This window comes from Ahaetulla prasina, chromosome 1 (assembly GCF_028640845.1).
Source record: "Ahaetulla prasina isolate Xishuangbanna chromosome 1, ASM2864084v1, whole genome shotgun sequence".
Classification (NCBI taxonomy): Eukaryota; Metazoa; Chordata; class Lepidosauria; order Squamata; family Colubridae; genus Ahaetulla; species Ahaetulla prasina.
Genome location: NC_080539.1, coordinates 342,293,122 through 342,311,621, shown reverse-complemented (window position 1 = coordinate 342,311,621; position 18,500 = coordinate 342,293,122). Strand labels below are relative to the sequence as shown.

General features: G+C 39.7%; 1 protein-coding gene across 1 annotated transcript in view; it reads right to left on the bottom strand.

The window, feature by feature from the left end:
- The window catches only part of LOC131187968 (protein AHNAK2-like), a 62,403-nt gene extending 60,858 nt beyond the window's left edge, over nucleotides 1-1,545 (bottom strand). The window contains exon 1 of the mRNA XM_058162837.1: nucleotides 1,190-1,545. The gene's annotated coding sequence lies outside the window, so the exon portion shown is untranslated. The remainder of the gene's footprint in view (nucleotides 1-1,189) is intronic.
- Between the last annotated feature and the right edge of the window lie 16,955 nt (nucleotides 1,546-18,500).

Here is an 18,500-nt window from a genome sequence, read left to right as displayed (position 1 = left end):
CTATGGAAGAAATGGGTGCAGGGGTGTGGACCCCTGTTACAGGTGGGATTTAGGACCAAGCTTCCAGGATATTCCTATTGAAACTCAAGTCTATCCTTTATTTTTTTTAAAAAAATTGTGTTCTGTGCACCGTGGGCTTCCACATAATAGCACACTAGTTTTAGGGGTCATTCACACCACAGTGTTCAAAATGCTGAGAACTGACTTTTGCCTTGAGTAATAGGGGATGGTCTAGACCTGGGGGCTCCAACCTTGGCAACTTTAAGCCTGGAGGACTTCAACTCTTCAACAAAGCTGGCTGGGGGATTCTGGGAGTTGAAGTCCTCCAGGCTTAGTTGCCAAGGTTGGAGACCCCTGGTCTAGAAAAGACCACACTTGATGAATAAGCTTCATTTACACCCAGGACATCACAGAGGCCAAATTCCAGACCAAGTATTGTTTCATTTTTTCTTCTGCAAACTGAACTGTCTCAGAAAGTTACTGCAAAGAAATTTTTGAGGGATGGTAGGTACCCATCCTGGTCAACCCCCTCCCAGAACTGGGTCAGTCTCAATAAGGGGTCCACATTACAAGAAACACAGCAGCAAGTTCTTAATTCCTAAATTCAAGAGAAATCTATTTGACAGGAGCTAATTTATTGCACCGTTTTGGACTGCAACTCCTTCTAAAACTCAAGTGTTGTTTTTTTTAAAAAAACCTCCACCCCAGGCCAGTTTCAATAGCGTGCCTCTTTTTAACGTTTTTAATCCAAAGAGTCTCATTTCTTAAACTACTAACGGTGTGTGCGCCCATATTATCCCGCTATGATCTTTCTAGCTCTTTCCCTCCTCCAAGCAGTACAAAACTTAAAGAGTGGGTGTGCCTCTTTTTCTCAGTTGGCAACTCCGGAGCTCTTTACAATCGGACATGCCGTGTTCTTTAGCACTGCGTTTTGCACGCGGGTACACACACAATACATATTAAAAATGCTCATCTTGGCTTGCAAGGGGTGGGGGTGAGAGAGAGAGAAAGAGAAAGAAAGAGAAAGACAGCCTCCCCCCTCTCAAATGACCTCAATTTTGGATACAAAGTTCTGAAAAGTTGCTCTGAAGTTGCAAGACATCGAGCCGCGCTAATCCCGGAGCAGCCCCTCCTTTTTTCAAAGCAGACCTTAGCAAAAACTGCCGCCCAGGAGTTGAACCCAACCAACCTTGTTTGCTACCGCCTAGTTGTGCTGAGGAGCGAGGGGAAAATTTTCTTCTCTCGTCCAAACCGCGCAGTCCTCGCCCGCTCGGTGGCGGTCCTCGCAGCCCGCGGAAACCCAGTCCCCGCTGCAGGAAGACCGTAGCTGGACTGCTTCCTTCAAGTTGGAGCCACTTACAGGTCTTGTGCCGAGGGTGAGTCACCCTCAGCCATGGAGGGAAGGAGGCTGGGGCGATGGCTGTCAAGACGGACTCCTGTCTTTCAGCCTACATTTGCAAGCACCAATGTCGATGCAGGGGTGGAGAGAGCGGGAGGGAGAGAAAGAAAGAAAGAAGCAGGGATCCCCGTGGCTGCGAAGGCGAGGGCAAAACAAATGTCTCTTTTCCCGGGATTCATTTCAAGGCTTGCCTGGGGCCAATGAGTCATGAATACACTTCTCTCTCTCCACCCCCCCCTCACACACACCCATTCGTGTACAGCAGATCCACACAAACACTCATTACAAGGAGCGCAGAGTCGCTTTCTGTTTACACTTTTACAAAAATCGGAGCCTTCCAAAGACAAAGCAGTTTCTTCGTTTTTTTTAAAAAAATCACTTTCCCAGCAGCCATTCCGGAATGCAGGAATACACGCTGTCTACTAGTTCGTTACTGGGTCGCCCCCACCCCACTTTCTGGCCAGCCTTTACCTGCTGCGGTCCCATTTCACTAGGAGAATGCACACATGTCCCAATACCACCTATCTTAAAAATGCATTGTGCGTGGCTGCTCAGCAGTGATGGGTCTTTTAGCCGCTGCTTAAGTGACAGATGTCCTGTGAATTAGCTGCATGCATTTCTTGAACCTAATGAGAAGGAAGGACTCACTGGAGAAGAGCCTAATGCTAGGAAAGATTGAGGGCAAAAGAAGAAGGGGACGAGAACGAGGTGGCTGGATGGAGTCACTGAAGCAGTTGGCATGACTTTAAATGGTCTCCGGGAGATGGTAGAGGACAGGAAGGCCTGGAGGAATGTTGTCCATGGGGTTGCGATGGGTTGGACACGACTTCACAAGTAACAACAACAAATTTCTTGAACAGACAAGGCAAAAATGTTTTGGTTTCACAGCTCCATTTCAACTCAGCCATGGGTAAGTCCCAAGGAATATCACTCATTGGACAAGTTTGTTGCCCTTAACTTAAATTCCTCTCATGTCAATAACATCTTGCATGTTTGAACCCAGTGTTTTCAACCTCAGCAACTTTCAGGTGTGTGAACTTCACTCCCAGAATTCTCCTGCCGGTCAGTTTAACCAAAGTTGTTTTTTTTGTGACCAGTTTCAACCTCTGAACTTTAAGCAACTGTAACTATAATAATTGTAAATGGCATTTTTTTATTACATCCAAGGACCTGGCAAATATCTTGGTCTTCCCATTTATTGTTGAATTTCATATGGCTGCTCACCTCAGTTCAGTGACTGGATGCGAACAATACATAAATGCATAATATAACAGGATAAACAAACAATATTACAATGCAATGAGACACCTAATAAACTATCTCACAACTCATCACTGTCCATCCTGGCCCTAGTCCGTGACAGAAAAGCCAAGAGTTCAAAACCCAACAGGGTCAGGACCAGCAGAATCTCAGGCGTGGATAGTGCTTTCTTGAATTGAGCAGCACTTCTTCCAGTTGGCTAAAAAGTTGTGAACTGCTATCCCATCATGTTCCTTGTTCTCTCACTAGAAAACCAACTAAATGGTATGTCCAATGTAACTGCATAGTAAACAGTCTTTTATGCCAGTCAAGAAAACAGCTGAGGAATCATGTCAAGGCATTAAAGCAGGGGTGTCAAACTCAAGGCCTGGGGGCTGGATCCGGCCCATGTGGTGTTTAGATCTGGCCCGTGAGCCCACCCTGAAAACAGCAAAGGACTGACCTGCAGTGCCTCTGCCAGTGAAAACAGAGCATGGGAGGGCCGTGGGCAGTCTTCCCGAACTCCATTTTCACTGGAAGAGGGTTGCAAGAGGCTGTTGCATCCAAAAACGGAGCTCAGGAACCTGTTTTTGCTGGCTGAGTGCTTTGGCCACCACAGGTACCCCCGACCAGTGATGTCAAGTTGGCCATGCCTGCCCTGGCCATGTCCATCCCACAACCCTGATGTGGCCCTCAATGAAATCGAGTTTGACAATCCTGCATTAGAGTGTCTTGACTTCAGGAATAGAGGAGAAACCCATTAGGCCAAGAAAGAGGATTAGGAGCAAATGAAAAATAATATAGCTTCATAGGCAATGCACAAAACTTCTTCACAACAGTTCCTTTGAAATGGGAACTAATCTGATTAAAACCTGAAGTTAATCAGTAAAATATGAAAAAAAACATGTTGGAAGCCCTTCAGAAGGATGTTGGCTATCTTGAGTAACAGAGTTGAAGGGACCTTGGAGATCTTCTAGTCTAACCCCCTTGCTCAGGCACGAAACTCTATACCATTTCAGACAAATGGTTGTCCAATCTCTTCTCAAAAACTTCCAGTTTTTTAAGGCAATTCCAATGAATTGCCATTACACAGGAGCAGCCATAGGACTGAAATTTTACATAGCAGCCTTTTCCAACTGGTGCTTCTTTGTGAGTTGCACAACTGCTTCCATCATATCAACCAGAAGTGAAATCAGCAGGTCTGGGTCTATAATGACAATTGCAATATATCCTATGTGACGGGTGCTAAATTTGGGGAGGTCTTTTCACCTACTTAGTGCATTTTCCCTTTTGGTCAGTTAAATTGTCAATGTTATTGAAGAGGTCAGTTATATAGCTTCTTTCTTTTTGCTTTCTTGTGTGAGATTATTTCTGCAATTGCTTCCTTATAGGTAATATGCTTCTTTTATTTAACTTTGGACTAACATGGGTTATTAGGAACAGTAAAGAGTTCACCAAAAATTGCACCTCAGGTGCTTTCTGTAACAAATTATATCATCAACCTCTAGTACTAGACAGTTCCCACCACTTCAAATGATGACATAGGCCAATTCAGCTTCCAAGGGTAAAAGCCTCTAACAAAGAGAAACCTTTAGCAAAATATACCAAAAATACTTGCATCTGGCTTTGCACATTTAGAGGCCATCAGATCCTTCAGAATTAAGGTTTGGAAACCATAATCTTTCTGTTTGCCAGCTACAAAATTCAGAGATGCATTGCCTTTGAATTTAGAGGTTCCATTTAGCCATCCCAAAATCCCCCAAATCCCCAAAACTATCTACTATTGACCTCACCCCATCTTGACTATTGATAAATCCACCCATTTTCGAGGTAGGTAGAAAATATTCTTCATGCAACACATGGATAACAATGGAATTCAACTCCATCTGATGCACCCATAATTGCTGGCCTAGGTGGCTTTAAAAGACAAGATCATGCAAATTTACTAACTAGTTTGTATACCAGACTGTTCTTTATCTTTAAAATATGCATAGCTATTTTAACCCTGCTAACCCTCAATAAACATAAAAGGGGTACCAAGTTGGTGCCATAGCCTTCTGTAAATCACTTCAACAATGTGATGAATTCTTTTGTGCAAATGATGCAAGTGATGTCAATTGCCTCACCTCCCTCTCATTATCCATGTATAATGCAGATTGTACACTTAAAGCCACACTGCCTGAATTCACCATGATAATCAGTAGAAACATTGCTTGTATGTGTGAAAGCACACACAGATAACTAGGGCAAGCATGAGCTTTCCAAAAATCACACTGTTGCTTTCATGCTTCAAGGAGGGATGCTTCATCTGTACTGACAGTTTTTATGAATAGCAATAACAGTTAAAACTCAGGGGTGAAATGCTCCCGGTTCGGTCTGGTCCAGTTCGCCCAAATTAGTAGTAAAAAAGGCTACTGATTCGCCAAACAGGTAGTAAAAAATGTAAAAAAAAAAGTTCCAACGATCAGGTGAGTGACGTGCGATTGTTGGAATTTTTTTTTTAACTTTCTTAGCTTTTTTTTACCCTTGGTCCTCTGGAACCGGTAGTTAAAAATGCTTTAAAATGTAAAAAAAAAATGTTCCAACAATCGCGCATCGCTCAGCTGATTGTCGGAACTTTTTTTTTTTACTTTTTAGGCATTTTTTTACTACTAGTTCTCTGGAACGGGTAGTAAAAATGCTTTAAAAAAGTAAAAAAAGGCTCCAACGATCACAGTTGTGGTGCGCAATCGTCAGAGCCTTTTTTTTACTTTTTAAAAGCATTTTTTGCTACTTATTCGCCCGAATAGGTTGTAAAAAAATGCTTTTAGAAGTAAAAGAAAAAGGCTCTGACGATCCTGTGGCTCAGCTGTGATCTTCAGAGCCTTTTTTTAACCTTTTAAAAGCATTTTTTCCTACCTATTCCCCTGAATAGGTTGTAAAAAAATGCTTTTAAAAGTAAAAAAAAGGCTCTGATGATTGTGCGCCTCAGCTGGGATTGTCAGAGCCTTTTTTTAACCTTTTAAAAGCATTATTTTACAACCTATTTGGCTGAATCGGTTCAAAAAATGCTTTTAAAAGATTAAAAAAAAGGATCCGAAGATTGTGCGCCACAGCTGATCACCCCCCCACACACACACACTGTTCTTCTTACCCCATGCCTCCTTTTGGCGTGTACTGTGTGCACACACCTCACATTTGGTGTGTGGTATGCACTGCACATGTGATTGCACAGTGTGTTTGGTGCGCGGTGTGCATGCGCAGCCAGAAAACCAGTAGTAAACCAGTTCAGATTTCACCACTGCTTAGACTTATATACCACTTCACAGTGCTTTACCGCTCTTTCTAAGCAGTTTAGTCAGCATATTGCCCCCAGAAGTCTGGATCTTCATTTTACTGACCTCAGAAGGATGGAAGGCATGAGGTAGTGAGAATCGAACTGCTGAACTGTGGGCAATTGGCATTCAGCAGAATTAGCCTGCAATACTGCATTCTAACCACTACGCCACCTTTTTCAAGTCAGCCCCACTAATGATGAATATCAACAAGCCAGTCAAGTCAGACATGAGGGCAATGGGTCCCTCCTCTTTTGCTTCCTGCCAATTGCCAGTTCAAAAAATTATTCAGAGCTTGGAATCAGCATACATAGCAATCAGGATTAGTAACTGGTGATTGACAGTTTTAATGAATTAAAAACAGTTTATTGGCTTAATCCTTGACCTGTTGCATTCTTTTATATTCAACAGTTAAAGAAGTTGTTATCTGTCCCATGGTGACACTGGGACCCAGAATCAGGCTACTGCATTTGCTTTAAATATTATTGTGACTTCAGGTCAGAGTGGGTTGGCGATGTGTCCAAGCTACAAATAAGTGAGAAATGTTGCTGAGCATTTGCAGGAACTGGTTTGTTCAAGTTTATTTCGAACTTTCCTCTAGTGATTTCCCCTTTAGGAAAGGGGAGGGCTAATGGCAGATTAGTATCTTTGATAAAATGCCAGAAGCAAATCAGGTTCAGGAACATCATTTTGAAAGAACTACAGGGCCGAAATCTTTATCCCACCCTAAATGCAATGGGAAACAGAAAATACTAGCCCATGCAAAGTGGAAGCGTAGCATTAGCTATCACTTGCCAATTCTTACCACAGTTTTCTCAACCTTGGCAATTTTAAGCATGTGAACTCTCAGAGCTCCCAGCTAGCAAATTGCCAAATTGGAGAAACATTGCAATAGAGTGATAGATTATAAAGGGCAATAGTAAATGGTGCTTATTCTTTCCTGAAATGCATTTCTTTGTTATTAGGGAAAACGCTTCCTTGTTTAGATTACTAATTTGCCATACTGAATCTATAATTTTGAAACCCAAATTGACATTCATATGTGAGCATGTAATTTGTTCTGATGCTAAGATATTGTAAAGCATAAATTGTGCATGCAAACGACCTTGGGCTCTCTAGCTTCTAATATTCCTAATATTTTTAACACAACCATGTTGGCTGCAGGATTTTAGGGCCTCTTGACAAGAAGACCTTTGTAGTGCCTCTTGGGCAAGGTCCATTTTTTTCTTGCCACTTCATTTATTCTTCTTCCACGAGTTCAGTCCAAGGACAAGAGGAAAATGAGTTTAAGTTCCTTTTTATGTAAAATGATTTATACACAGAGATATTTAGGCAAATACACTGTACTGTCGGAGATTGGCAAAAGAGTCTTAGTCTAGGGTCGGCCTCAGCCAGGGCTGGGGAAGCCTGTAATTATCCTGCTTACAAAAATAGAAATCTTATTTCAGACTTTTTTTAAAAAAAATGCTAATATGAAATAGCATTTGAAATAAAAGTTGATATTCCCAGGGAAATCCTCATGTCCATCTCCAACTACCTCATACATCAATTTCTATGGAGATTCTCAGTCATCCAGATCATGGTTGTCCCAAAGGAAGAAGCAGCAGCTTCTTGGATGAGAAGCGAAACGTCTTCAAATAAAAACCAGAAAGTCCAATCGCTTCTTGAAAAAGCACCTTTGGGACACTTGTAGTCAATTGTTGTGGAGAAAACTGCGATGAGAAGATAGAAGCTGTCTGACTTACAACTGTAATGGAGCCTGGAATTTCCATCCCAAGTCATGATGGTTGTTAAGTCGAGGCACCCACATGACTGAACCCAATTTTATGACTTTTTTGCAGCAGTCATTAAGCAAGCACCATGACTGTTAAGTGAACATGGCAGCAAACACTATGGCCATTATCAATGTATCCCTATCAGCATTTTTTTGCTGGCAAAACTGGAAAAACATCATAAATTGCAGTCATGTGACTGTGGAGCCCTGCAGTGGGTCAAAAGTAAGCCAGTTGCCAAGTATCTGAGGTGTGGTCATGTGATTATGGGTATGTGTGCAGCCATTGGAGTAACCAGGTTAGAAGTAGCTTTGAAGGAGGGAGGGGCGGTCTGTTGCAACTTAAAATAGTTGCTAAATTGTTCATAAGTTGAGGGCTCCCTGTATTGATGTATACCACTTTGAAATCTGAGAGGAAAGATGGGATGTAAATTGAATTAATCATAGATAATAAAATCTGTGTTGTTCGGCCAATGCCTGCTAAGCTCAAAAGATCTTTGATCATTTATCATTGAGTTTAAGGAAATAATATTTGCTTTAGATTTTTTTCCCCAAAGGATAAGAACATTCTGGAGAATTTCTTAATGAAGAATGGTGTTCTTGCTCTTCATTATGCAGTAGCCTAGGATGTCTGTAGATGTTTTCTCTTTCATTATAAAGTCATGTTTTCAGTCATCTGCCACTTCCCTGGTGAATCCTAAGGCAAGATACTAGGGAAAATCTCCCCTATTGGGACGCTTTCAGCAATCGTGCCATTGTCACCACTGTGGAAAATCCTTTAGTAATTTAGTAGAATTACTCATTCAGTTTTTCTGCCCCAATTTAAGTGGAGAACGTGGAAAGAACATTTGTGCACAGCTGCAGTTTTAACATACAATTTAGGATCTGGGACCTGTCCTGAATTGTTCAGTATTTGGCTTCATTAGAACCAGCCTCAATACATACCTAATGTCAGTTAGGATAACTTCAATATTAGTTTTACATACAAAATTTTTAAATACGAAAAAGAACTAGGGCAGGCAATAATTAGCTCACACTCTGAAATGGTAGAGCCCTACAACATTTTCATTGCACAAATCTTATTTACTTATTGAAATCAATTAATGGGTTGCCTGCCGCCTTCCATGTCTGTGAGTTTGTCATTTGGAGTGGCCACCTACAAATTCACCCACGCATTCTGGAAAGCTAGATTTGGTGTTTGTAGAATTGCCATCGGCTGTTGTGCGTTCCAATGTAAAGCTGTATCATATATTCTCCAGCAGTGGAGACAAAGTCAGTGTGAGAAAGAAATTAAGGGAATTACTGATACAATCTTTTTAACATTTATGTACCAGTGGCAGTGAATTATCCACTGTACAAAATACATGAAATGGCACAGCCTTTGGGCTTGATCAGAAGTGCATAATTTGAGTTTTTGTTTCCAGAGTACCATAAAGCTTCCAAAACCTTGAGTGCATCAAATTGTAATTTAATACAGTAAAAGGGAAAAGCTGTTAAATAGCTATCTAAAAGATAATATATTAATTATAATTAATATTAATTACCCAGAAGTACAAATGACTTTAAATCCCATTCAGTGTTGTTCTTGCTAGTTCTTGGACAAAATAACCAAAACAATCTTGGACCCTGCTGGTCCCTGGTTTGTCTTTGGTGGTTCTCAGATCAGAAAAAATGGACTAAATTGACCAAAGTGATCAATTTATCACTTGTGAGCTAAAGTGAACAAAGAACTAAACCAAAGTCTATGCCACATTTTTTGGAAACAGTTTGCCATTGCCTATTCCCTCGGGCTAGAAGAGAGTGACTGGCATAAAATCACAAAATTGTCTTCATGGCTAGAACTCATGATCTTGAAGTTTCTAGCCTGGTGCCTTAACCAGTACAAAATCACAGGAAAATATTATTTGATACCATAGATTATTAACTGCTACAGCATTCAATTTATCTTTCTGGATTTTGCTAAGTGCACTATTGTTATGAGAAGGGAAGCCTAGTGGAGTGTAATATGCTTGTAATCATTGCTTATGATGTGCTAAATGACCAAGAGGATGACCTCGAAATATATGATGAAGAACGTACATGGAAGACTTAATGACTCTAAACATCACATGGAAAGATGCTGAAGTACTCATCCAAGATCAAAAACACTGGAGATCCCTTGCTGCCTGATATTGTCAAGCTCCAGGGAAATCAGGAGATCCAGGCAGTTCAAATGAGTATAAAGATTTATTGCAAGTTTAAGCTGTCTACAACAGGGGTGTCAAACTAGATTTCTTCAGGGCCAGATCAACATTGTAGGTTTCCTCCGTGGGGCAACCAGAGGGCGGATGGCAGACGGGACAGACGGCAGATGGGATGGATTCCTCTTGCCACATTCTGCCAACCACAATGGGTCATGGGGGCAGCGCACAGTCCCCGCATGCCCCATTTTCAGCCTGGACGGCTTCCTGCAGCACTCTGCCAGCCAAAACGGAGTGTGGGGGGGCCACATGCGCCCCCCCCACGCACGTGGCCCCTTGCATCACATTTTCACTAGCAGAGGCACCACAGGCCAGTCCTTTGCTATTTCCAGGCCAGCCCTGTGGGCCAGATCTAAGCATCCCGCCGGCTGGATCTGGCCCGTGGGCCTTGAGTTTGACACCCCTGGTCATTCTACAAGAATCTGAACTACTAACAGTCAAAGCAATTTGACAGTAGATAAGGATTTCACAGTGGGCTGGACTTAGATCTTCTTGGGCATGAAGGGACTCATGACTGATGACGTGTTTGATTCCTCCCTTGGGCTCAGCCTGGTCATCTCCTATATATATGCTACATAGCATGGGAAGATCTAGTGCCAATGCTATGATGTGCAAAAACAGTGCCTTCTGGTGTAAAACAGTGCATCTAAAGCAGACGGTTAAAGCCATAACTGTATTTTGAAAGCATATTAAATTACAGATGAAATAAGCAATAAGATTTTGGCCCAAACCCTGCCAACAATATCTCTTTCCTATCAATATATTTCATAGAACCTCTACGTCCAGAGATAGTATTTAACTGAATACCAGACACTGGAGAAGAACAATGGAAAAAGACCACTGTCTTCATGCCATTTCAGATTTTTCTGAAAAAGGTGGTTAGCTACTTGGAAAAGACAGGATTTATGTCATTTTTCAACAATCTCAAATAGGGACAAGCAATCATGTATTTAAGTTCATTTGCACTACAACTCCCACAGTCCTTTGCTGAGGTAGTGATTGGGAGAAACTGAAGTCTAAGAGTATCTAGAATATGTATCTATAGGTATACAGAATATAGCTTTCCTCAAATTGAAAGTCTTGAGTGTCAGCTGAATGGGCAACCCAGTGATCATTGTTTCCATATTTGTTTTCTAGCAGCTGGCTCAGTTGCTGTCTTGTTTGGTTGATACTATCTTTGTTACGTAAAATGAAGTTGGAGATTAGCCATGTCATTACATTCTTTGCTTCATCATCCTGTCCCTAAAACTAAAACTAAACAAACTTATGCTGCCACACCCATCTTTAAAATGAGACATTGTCCCATGACAAACTCTCTCATGGTTTATTAATTTCATTACTCATAAGGATGTTTTATAAAAGGAAAAAAAATGCATGCATTGGTATATAATAGTCAAAATATTATAGAACTCAAAGCCAGTAGCTGGAGCTGAATCTACTTTTTATTCAGGGCGATAATTAAAATTTTGATTTATGATTATCTCTCCTTACACAACAAAAAAAGCTTGTTTGTGTCTAGACAAATGAGTATTTTTAGATATCTTACATAACTCAGTAGGTTGATGCAGAGAAGCGAAGGAATAGGACAACGAAGTACTGTAGTATGTTTTAGGTACTAGAAAGTTTTTAGCTTTTCGGTATGACTAAAAGTTAATTTTTGTAGATTGTATACATTGCAGTTTCCTTGTGCTTCCATAATATAGAAAACATCTACAGTATACAATGCAAATTCTCTCTGCCCATCCTATGTACATACTTTATTAAGTCCCCTACTTAGCAGCGCAGGTAATGCTCTTACCCTTCTATTGGTAGGAACAGGCAGACAGGAAAAGCAAACTCATAGTTCTTATTATCGTAATCATAAAATGACACTTCCCCTATTTAAACTGAAATTATTCCAACAGGGCAATTGTGATAGAACAAAATCTTTCAACAACCTGTTCAAAATCTACAGGGCAATTAACCTTATTTAAAATTAAAATCTATGGGGAAGGGTTACTTGGAGCTGTACTTTCCAAAACTTATGTTAACCTCTAGTTTGACTTTAAGATACGTTTTGTGAGTTTTGTTGATACTTCTCCTATAAGTAGCCATATTCTAATGTTATGCTGTAACTACAGCAGGGGTCCGCAAACTTGGCTCTTTTAGGACTTGTGGACTTCAACTCCCAGAGTTCCTCAGCCAGCTTTGCTGAAGTTGAAGTCCACAAGTCTTAAAAGAGCCAAGTTTGCAGACCCCTGCTCTAGAATATTTATCATGAATGATAAATCTGACCCACTCAGATTCTAGAATATTTATTTGAAGCAGAAGGCCTTCAAATTAATATCTGAATAGAAAAATAAGCATTTGAATAGAAGAAAAAGAAAAAAATAGAACATTTGAGCAGAAGAAAGCTTTCAAAGAAGAGTCAAACTAACAGTGTTTTAAAGATCAAATAAAGTTTTCTTCAAAACATTTCTGCTGAAGAACAACGTTGAAGCATTGCATGCGTGCAAGATAAAATGAATATCTATTTAATTACAAAAAACGTAAGAGTTACAAAGCTTATTCAAGGATATTCAGGATGAGGACAGCAAGTCATCGACACTTGGAAAAACAAATGATGGGTTTGAATCACTTGATATTTGCACACACATGCATACATTCGCAAGAATTATTCAAATGTTTGCCACAGTATGACACATTAGTAGTAGTGGTGAAATCAGGTTTCGTAATTTGGAGAGGAGGCTGCCGCTCGGCGCTTACATATAGACAATCTCTGTAGTCTACAGCTAAAAGTCAGGTAGCAATGAGAACTCTTTGAAAATTGGTTCTAATCCATTCAACAGAGGAAGATTCTGAGGCTATGGAAAATCACTGCTACTCTGTGCAGATGGTGCTAAGATAGCTAGACAAATCAGTTTATTTGGTAAGATGGCAGTCTTCAGTTTTCCTAATTATGTGGCTTCGACTAAGGATTTGTCTAAGCTTTCATACTTGGCTGATGCTCAAATTTATTGTAATTTCCTTGGAGGAGAAATGGAAAATAAGATTTATTTCATGATACTATGTATTAAGCAGAGTACTAATGAAATGAAACGTATCTCTGCATCTTTAATTGAGCTAAATTTGGAATTCATTTTTTGGGACAAACATTTGCTTGGGAACAGGGAGCGTTAGACACTGCATGTGAATTGTGAATCTGTACTGAAATAACACCACACTTCAATGAGTAAAGTAGTGTTTCTCAACCTCAGCAGTTTCAAGATATGTGGACTTCAACATCCAGAATTCCTTTGCAATCATAGCTATCTATGGAATTCTGGGATTTGAAGTCCACATATTTTATTTTTTATTTATTTATTTTGTCACAACATCATACAAAAAGATTATATAGTATATACACATATAAACATATATAGGAAGAAGAAAAGAAAAACAATAGGACAGGAACGGTAGGCACGTTTGTGCGCTTATGCACGCCCCTTATGGTCCTCTTAGGAATGGGGTGAGGTCAATAGTAGAAAGTTTTTGGTTAAAGCTATTAGGATTATGGGAAGAGACCACAGAGTCAGGTAAAGTATTCCAAGCACTGATGATTCTGTTGCAGAAGTCATATTTTCTGCAATCTAGATTAAAGCGGTTTACATTAAGTTTAAATCTATTGGTTGCCCTTGTATTATTGCAATTAAAGCTGAAGTAGTCTTTGACAGGAAGGACATTACAATAGATGATTCTGTGAGTTAAACTTAGGTCTTGTCGAAGGCGACGGAGTTCCAAGTTTTCTAAGCCTAGGATTTCAAGTCTGGTGGGATAAGGTATTTTGTTGTTTTCAGAGGAATGGAGAACTCTTCTTGTAAAATATTTCTGGACACGTTCAATTGTATTGATGTCAGAGATGTGGTGAGGGTTCCAAACAGGTGAGCTGTATTCTAGAATTGGTCTAGCAAATGTTTTATATGCTCTGGTTAGTAGTGTGGTGTTTTGGAAAAGAAGCTACATAAAATTAGGTTTACAACTCTTAGAGCTTTTTTGCTATGTAGTTGCAGTGGGCTTTGGCACTTAGATCATTTGACATGAAAACTCCAAGGTCTTTAACGGGATGGGGTCGTCTGTAAGGTAATGTCCATCTAGTATGTACTTAGTTTTAGAGTTCTTTTTCCTATATGTAAGACTGAGCATTTGCTGGTTGAAATTTGGAGCTGCCAATTTTAGACCAAGCGGTTAGATGGTCAAGGTCGTTTTGAATGATAGAAGTGTTGTCTGTGGTGTTAAATAGTTTGACATCGTCAGCAAAGAGAACACAATTACTTGAGATATGGTCACAAAGATCATTAATGTATAGAATAAAGAGTGTTGGTCCAAGGACGCTGCCTTGAGGAACGCCACTCTTGACAGGAACAGGATTTGATAAAGCATTGCCAATTTTGACCACTTGTTGTCTGTTAGACAGAAAAGCAGATATCCATTTGTGGAGGGGTCCTGAGATGCCATAGGATGTTAGTTTAAGGAGAAGTTTATCGTGTACTACTGAGTCAAAAGCTTTGCAGAAGTCTATGTAGATTGCATCTATTGATTTGCCTTGATCTAGATTTGAAGTCCATATGTTTTTGCAGTGGAGAAGTTGTAAGTTACATGATAACTTTTCCTGAAACCAAATTGTTTGTTGGAGAGTAGGTTGTTAGTTTCTAAGTGTGAGGTAATGGATTGATTGATGATAGATTCCATGACTTTGCAGGTGACGCAGCAAAGGGAGATCGGTCTGTAGTTTTCGACTAAGCTGGGGTCTCCTTTTTTGAAGATGGGGATGACTGTGGCTAGTGACCAAAGTTTGGGAAGAGAACTGGTAGTGAAAGCTTTATCAAAGATAATACTTAGGGGTTCAGCTATATTAATGGAAAGTTTTTTTAAGAAATATGCACATAGACCATCAGGTCCAATAGAAAGCGATGGTTTTAAGTTGTGAAGAGCTTTACCAACGTTGTCTTCTGTGAAATCTATATGAGTTAAATCATCATAGTCATTGCTGGTTCGTTTGTGGAATGTTGGATATGTGTTATCGGAGTTAACAAAAACTGAGCCAAAGAAAATGTTGAAGAGGTTTGCTTTGACTGTTTCGTCATTGCATTCTTTGTTGTTAGAATCTTTTAGTGGTGGGATGGATCTTGAATCTTTAAGTTTACTGTTGACAAAATTATAAAAGGCACGATTGGAATTTGTGCGTAGAAGGTTTTCTTCTTGCTTGGTGTGGTAATTTGTGCATTCAGTTTTAATTTGGTTGCATATGTTTCTGTAACGGTTTCTGAAGTTTGTAACATAGCCTTTTTTGTTTCTTTTCAGAGGATTTTTTTGATTGAAGCTTTTTATTGATATGGGTAGTTTGTTTTTCTTGGACATGGTAGTCATTCGTGGTACATATAATTTAATGACTCTATTGATTTCAAGTAGGAAGATTCTATAGAGGTCATCAGCGGTTATGCAGGTTGCAAACAGATTTTGCCAGTTCAGAAGTGAAAGATCGTTGTTTATAAGGTCGTAATTGGCTTTCTTGAAGTTGTAGTTGGGAGTTCTGGTGTTATGGCGATTTAAGTATGGACGTATATTTTTTTTTTTTTTTTATTCAAAAAGTTTTACAAAAATTTTTTTTCCCCCTTTCCCACCAACCCCTCTCCCTTCACAAACCCCCTCCCCCCTCCCCCCTAGCTTCCCGGAAGAAACACAAGGTATAGTTAAAAATAAAACAAACATATGCTAAAAAAAAATTTTTCCCCAAAACTATTATACCAATTCTCCCTCTCTAACTCTGACTTCCTCCTTACATAACCAAATCCTTCAAAAAATTAACAATAAACAGTAATAAAATATATAAATCAGTAAAACAAATTATTCCTAAAATATTTAAAACCAGCTAAAGCATAAAAATCCAATCCAGTTCAGAGAATATCTCCCTTATAACTTCTATAACCATATAACCATATAATTCCCCCCCCCAAGTCCTTCTTACATAAGATCTTTCAAGAATATTCTATTTAAAATTCAATACAACAGATTATAAAATATATAAAATTTCAATAGAGAAAATTACAATATTATTTAATTAATTACAATATCTATTCAACTTTAGTCCTTCCTCGTCAAAGTCCAGTATATCCAAATATCTAGTCTTTTATAATCACAAATTGCCTTTCGGGGACACTAATATTTTTGTCTATTAATATTTTAAAAAAACCTTGTTTCAAAAATAATACTTTGGTCTCTTGCCATTTTTTTTGGTGCATTAATCTCTGTCTTTCCTTCGTTGCTCCTTTTAAAAAGTCAATCACAATATTTCCTAGTAATTCCTTATGTCCAGAAATCCAAAATTACTGCCGTATATTCCATCAGTCCAAAAAGAGAACTCTTGGGAAACATTAAGCTTGTGAGTCTTTTCCATTTGAGGAACAATCTCCTGTAGCACAAATTCAGGCAACTCATCCAAACTGTTTAAAGAAAACTTCTTTAGATCACCTTGTTTCTTCACGATCAAATCTTCATATTTATCCACTTTTATTTGTATATCCTCCATTCCATTTTCCGAATAATTGCACTGGTTAATTTGCTCCAAACTCTCATCCAAAACGTCCCCATTTTTTATCAATTTGTATTTTTGAATAATTAAATACATTCTTTCTGTGTAGTCCTGTATAACGTCCCGAACCCATTCTTCTGAAAGAACCTCCATAACAAAATTCCTGCTGAGAATCCCCTTGTAACGTAAACAGCGTAATATAATCCAACAGTCCACAGTCAAACACAATAAGATAAAATCTCCATTCAGTTTCGATTCAACAGCAAAGCTCCCTTTGATGTATCGCTCTGCTTTTCAGTTCTCTAAAACGAAACTGAAGGGGGAGAAGTCAGAAAATCAAAAATACTTGCAAACCAATAATTGTTCCTCACACTCTTCCGCCTGCTTTTCGTATCCACAAAAGAAATCAATTGTTAGCAGAAGTGGACACCTCCTCTTTCCTGCTTTTCAGGGCGCAGAGAATACTGGAGGTGGGGGAGGGGTAAATAAGGGGATTCGACCGTTCAGGGCTTTGTATTACAAAAACAAAGCCCCTAGGAGAATCTACCCAAATCCTCCCCCTTGCTCTGTCTCTCTCTTTCAACCAGAGAGAGAAATGAAGCCGGGATCAGTTGTTAAATCCGGCTTCTACCATATTCAATACGGAGTGCCATAAATTAGCACCCAACGAGGAGGGTGGCGCCACCCGGAAGCTCAAGTATGGACGTATATTGAGACGAAAATCAATCATGCAGTGGTCACTGTTTGAAAAAGGTTCTTTAATTTGTATTCCGTAAATTGAGTTTGGATTGTTGCAGAAGATGAGGTCAAGGCAGTTGTTGAGTCTTGTATTGTTAGTTACAAGTTGTTCAAGACCTAGGTTTGTAACAGCGTTGTATAGTGTAGTATGGATTGGGTCAGTTGAACATTCATTGGTTGTCCAGTTAATGAGAGGTAGATTTAAGTCACCAAGGAAGATAAGAGGGTATGGGCAAGAGGTAGTCCATGTTAGCATTGAGGTTAGCATATTTGCGTGGGTAATGTCATAGTCGGGGGCTCTGTAGCATAGTAAGAATCGAAGAGTAGTGTCAAGGGATAGGTCGCATACTATAGTTTCAGGAAGAGAGAGTTTATGTGCTACTTGGATATTTTTTAGATTCAGTGTCTTTTTGTAAAAGATAGCCACTCCACCACCTCTTGGTTTTCCGATCTGATCGATAGACTTGATATTCTTTGTTTGAGATAATGGAGTCAGGAAGGATGAATTCAGCCATGTTTCACAAACAAAATGATATCAAATGTGCCACTGTTTAATAAGAGGATAAATTCAGGTAATTTGTTGACTATGCTTCTTGCATTTATCAATTTGCATTTGAGATCTGATATGATTGGTGTTGAAGAGGTAAGGCGTGCATACCTAGTTTGGGTGTTAGTAGGTTGGGGGTTGTGGACAATAGATGGTTGTATAGATGGTTGGATGGTAGTTTGGGTGTTTGGATGGATGGTTGTTTGGATGGCTGGTTGGGTGGATTGTTGGGTGGCTGTTTGGATGGCTGGTTGGATGGCTGTTTGGATGGCTGCTTGGATGGCTGCTTGGATGGCTGTTTGGATGGTTGGTTGGATGGTTGGTTGGATGGCTGGTTGGATTGTTGGTTGGATGGCTGTTGGTTGGATAGTTGGTAAGATGGTTGGTTGAATGGGAGGTAGGGGGATGGGTACTTGGTTGAATACTGGGATGGCTGGTTGATTGTTATGGGTGATGGGGGGTTTGGAGGTGATTTTTTGATTGCAGGTTTTATTTTTTATGCAATCAGCATGGTAGTCGATGTATAGGTTGGATTCACCATTGTCTTGTCTTCTTTTAAGTTCTGTGCGAAGTTCATGAGAGCGTATCCTTTGTAGAAAGGATAGGTCAGGACGTGATCTAAGTTTACTGTAGGTAGGGTTGGATTTAGCAATTGAGTTTATAGTATTTATGAATTTGCGTTTGCTGTCCTCATTAGTGCATATA